Below are 5,271 nucleotides of genomic sequence, written 5' to 3'. Positions count from 1 at the left end.
GGACCCTTTCTCAAACAAACAAACAAACGGCAACTCTTTCCGCGCTCGCGACTGTGTGTGTGTGTGTGTGTATGTGTGTGAAATCAACTGTCGTTTGGCCCCGCGCGCACGCCGCTCCAACGCTCTTTAAATGCCAAGAAAAGCACCAGCGCTCTTAAAGAGCCCGCGAGCTCGCAGCGCCCCGCCCCCTCACAGCGCGCGGAAAACCCCAACAGGGAATGCAAAACACGCCCACTTGAGATACGTCACTTCACGCGGAGCGCGTCATGTTTGTTTTGAACAAAATGCTGTCGAAGCTCATTAAGGCCGCACTGTAAAGCCCACCTGCACATCTTACTGAAGGAATTCATTTAAAACAACTTAAATACTACAGAAAGTTGCTGTAACTTTATCGGAAAATTGAAACTAACTCAAAAATGAATCGTTGATGTAGTAACTCTGATTTTGAGTAAGGTTGTTTAGCATATCGCTGCTGTTGGAAGAAAACCATGTGTCTCCATTTTTGCTGTTTTTCAGTGTTTGACATAATTTGAAAATTCCTGTTGCCGTTTACATTGTGTGTAAGTTCCTTTAAGTTCCAAAAGAAACAGCCCAGAATCACTTGGAAAAAAGTCTGGTTCCATTGACTTACATTAAAAGTAAAGTAGGTTTTTTTTCCTTTTCCTGTAAAGTTATCATTTTGGAGATATAAGGTTTTCTTCCGACAACAGCGATATCTTAAGTTACGGTAACTTTATTCAAATGTACTATTCACTATTTTTATAAGTTTAAGTTTAACACAAGTAGGCCAATAAAAGGTTGTTTTAAAACTTTGTTCAAGATTTAGTGTGGCTGGATTGTCTTTCCCTCTTCTAACTAGATATTGTCACTGTCCAAAGAAAAACATGTTTGTCAACTGTTACTTTTCTACATCATTTGAGCTCAGCAGCTGCCCTTTACATTGTTAGAAAAGTGATGATGAATGGACCAACAGAAACACTCCAAAATTGCATGGATTAAAATCTATTTACATTAACTTACATTGAAAATAGAGAGGATTTTTGCTCTCTTCTGTAAACTTAGCATTTTGGAGACCCTTGTTTTTCGTTGGGCAATGATGATAATCAGACTTGTAACAGACAACATTAGAATTAAATACGTTATGTGATGGTTGCACATGAAATAGTCTTGACACCTGTAAGGAGTAGCTGGTTGCCTCAGCACAAGCAAAATATATTCTAATGTTTTTAGCTAAAACATCAGCTAATTCAGCGGTTGTGCTGACAGAATATTCTAATGCTTACATTTAAATGATTTGGACTTTTCATGCTTTTTGTCAATTTCAGACATTCCTTTATATACTGACAAATGTGTGGTCAACGTAACCTTGAGAAAACTTATCATTCGTATTGGCTCTTGCTGCCATATATTTGCATATTGTGCCTGTGTCTCTCTACCTTGTTTACTTGTCTGTGTGTTGTCATTCTCTCCAGCCCAACTTCCCTTGGGTCTCTGCTTTTCTTCTAAATTTCATCTAATGTCAATCAGTGATGCTTGAAAAGCAGTGTCGAGAGAGGCGAGTTACTAAGTTCCCACCTGCTGCGGTTCTGTGGTGGCTAAATGCTACAGAGGCTGCTTCTGCACTCTGGGCTAAACTGGTAGCATTTGGCAAGATGCAGAGGAGTATTAGGTTAAACTGGTTAAGACATTGTTATTAATGTCTATTAGTATCAAGTATCTGCAATACAGCATGCATTATTAACCTAGTTAAGTCTAGCACTGAATTTAAATTTCTTAAGTGTACTGAGTTAGTACAACTATTATGTGTAAGTCTAAAATACTCAACAACAAAATGAATGGAGTTAGTATGATTTAATCAATGTACTTAAGTGTATACAACAATAAACATGTTTTGTTCATACTCTCACTCACTCACTCACTCACTTACTCACTCACTCACTCACTCACTCACTCACTCACTCACTCAATCATCATCAATGCCGCTTATCCTCCTGGGGGTTGCTGGAGTCTATCCCAGTGCTCATTGGGCGGAAGGCAGGAAACACCCTGGATGTGTCGCCAGTCCATCAGAGGGCAGACACACAGGCATACACATTTCTTTTTTTTCATACTCAGGGAATTATTATATCATAGTTCAGGAAAATATTCATGGTCAAATGATTTGAGTTACTTAAACAGTTTAAGGCAATTGGTTTACTCAAACCATTTGAGTTGACTTAACTCACTCCTTTTTTTGTTTCTGGCAGCAGTATGTCAAACTATTGGCTTAGCATTTTGAAATGATTTATTTTCTCAAAATACTGACTTAAGATCTCAAAATGATAACTTAGTTTCTTGAAATATTGACTAACATTCTTTGAATATTGACTGATAAGTTATTGACTTTGTATGTTAAAACAGTGAGTTACTTTAAATAAGTCTAATTACTGACTTTCTCAGGATTTTGATTCGAGTTCTTAAATAAAAACAAATCCATAAGTAATTGTGGGATAAGTCATGAAGATATACTAAGTCATTATTTTGTCATACTGAGTGAGTATTTTTGGAGAAAATAAGTCATTATTTTGAGATCCAAGCCAAATGTTTGACATACTGCCACCAGAAACAGAAAAAGTTAAAATTCCAGGGGAATTTTTTTCTCCTCTAGGATGGGTTTTCCATAGAAAGCTGCTGCGTTTCACTTTCAGAAAAGAATGAACGCAATTGGTTGTATGAAAAAGGCTCATAGCTGTATCTGACCATCAGGGAATTCATAATGTTATATTTTTCCTCCATTCATTTTTATTAATACACGTAACATTTACATTTTCTTTGGATGTTCTCTAAACTGATGCCTGATGCATGAATCTGAAGAACTGAATAATATGGCTGTGAGTTTTTAATACTTATATTAAATCTAGTCTTTTGGTCACATGGGGCTACTGATTTAAAAACAACAGAAAATCCACATTTGATTGTGAATAAAATGAACAAAAATGACACATTAAGAAAAAAAATGCAGTAGGTAACGTTAGATAGATAGGTAGACATCTAATGCTATACAAAATTGCACCAATCTGAGTTACTACAATAACAAATGTAGTTCTTGGGTTAAAAGTTTGAGTCCTAGCTCAGTAAAATGTGTACAAGTCTAGGGGGCTTTCACCAGAGGAGTGGGCTGGAGTGACATTTCCTGAGTGGGTGTATCTTGCCCAGATATTGTAGAACACAGGATGGACCACAGCAGACAGATATAAAAGATAGAAACAAACGTCACTGTTTTACCTATACATTTGTTAGTCATGTAGAATGTGGTATATGACACAATATATTTATTAACATTGCAAAAAGGGTTTCCAGAATCTACCACACACATACACACAGTTAAAGACTTTAAACATTTTGTATTACACACTTCTGCAACAGTCAATCTTCTGTTTATTTCAGTACATTACAGTTAGGCTTATATTTTTGTCAAGCTTTAGCATTTCAGGATGATTAGGCCTTAAACTTCAGGCTTATAATGCGACTACTCTAGACTATTCAGTAACTCCTTTGAATGTAGCATGTATATCATATAGTTATGAGAAGTGAGGAATTGTGATTCAGTAATTTTAGGGGTTCAGTTGCAACTAACTGCAACTTCATATCACATCTGTTAAGATCTGATATGAACTCATGGCTCTACCACCATGGACAAATACAGTAGTATATTTCTGATCTAACCACAAGAAATGCTCACAAACTTTCCATTAGACAGCCACTGCCTGGCCGCAGCACGATCTCGGCCACACGTCAGTAGTTCCCCCTCAAGAGACAGGATTTCCCCCCGTCACTTTCGAAAACTACCCACGCCTGTGGCATGAGGGAACCCAGCCCTTCGACGTCTTTCGTTTCCACAATAAAACGCGGCCTCGTGAAGCCAAAACAGTGTCCTCTCTTCTACACACAAACCCACCCAAGGCTAAACCAAAAATAAAGCATCATATCCAAAATAATACATTATTCATCACTTCCCAAAAACCCCTTTGCCTCTTTGAATTCATTAGGTTTTGAAAACTAGAGGTTGCCCATTGTGTTAAATGGTTTATTTCCTAAGGGAGATATTCCACCTTCCTTTGGATGGGCTGGACAGCTGTTGTTTTTCTTGTAGCACTTGCTTAAGTGCTTAAAACCTTTTTTTTTTCCACAAACACGGTGCTGATTATTTGTCCTGTGCAACCTCCATTCGTCATATGTTCCATTTTAAACAGGCGATATTGTTCTTCTATTTGTTTTATGTCCACTAATGACATTTGTGCTGGGTGGTCTAATAAAAACAGTCCTAATTCATTTGTATGTGGCCTTTTTCTATTCTCTCTTTATGCCTTAGATTTACTCAGGCTGTGACCTCTGTGCTGACCGGCTGCCGTGTATTGTGACACATTCAAAAAACAGCCCAAAACACTCCTTATAACTTTAATCTGAATGGGCGGAGTTTAACTGCTGTAGGCTGAATGCAGGAATATATATAAATACATTGGATTTTGTGACATCACAAAAAAATAAATTCAAAACCGACTGTTTGCGCAGCTTAACTTTCATATATAGACCAGGGACTGAATCTTTTTTTAAAAAAGTGTAAATACTACGTCAAACTTACAAAGATGCGACAGTCGTAAGCGCAAGTTCACAAGCCATTTGCAGAAATGACTATTATATCCAAATGAAAAGTTTCAGCTTCACAAGGTTGAAACAAAGAAAACAACTATATAAAAATAAACTAAAAATGGAAGCAGCCCTTTGTAATGATCCACTTAATGGACGTGAATTCACAGACTACCTAGATGAAGGAGTGCTGAGGTATGACCACATCTTCTGTCCTGTTACACCACTTCTAAGCCCAAATCCATTTAGATCAAACAATGTGCAGTAGTTTTTCCATCACTATCCACAAATCGAAGCTGCGCAGCACATTTCTGTCTGGTCAGGCAGGTTTGCCTTTCCTTATTGTTCGCAGATTCTCCTCTGTGGATCAATGGACTAATTAAACGGGCAAGGCTGCAAAGTTATCTATAAAGGCAGAATCAATTAGGCCAACGCATGTGACATAATTAGTACCTATTCATTTAAACAGGAACACTTCACACATGGATGGGCAATAATCAGAACACTGCGAGGGCTAAATAAGTGGAGGCATCAATTTTTTTTTTGTTAACAATTTTTTTATTTTCAATATTAAACAGAAACAAAATGTACATGACAACACAGATATAAATAAATGCTTTCCCCCCTGAACCCCCCCGCCCCCCC

Source organism: Colossoma macropomum, unplaced genomic scaffold (genome assembly GCF_904425465.1).
Source record: "Colossoma macropomum unplaced genomic scaffold, Colossoma_macropomum, whole genome shotgun sequence".
In the NCBI taxonomy this organism is placed as follows: domain Eukaryota; kingdom Metazoa; phylum Chordata; class Actinopteri; order Characiformes; family Serrasalmidae; genus Colossoma; species Colossoma macropomum.
This window is presented reverse-complemented; position numbering follows the sequence as displayed.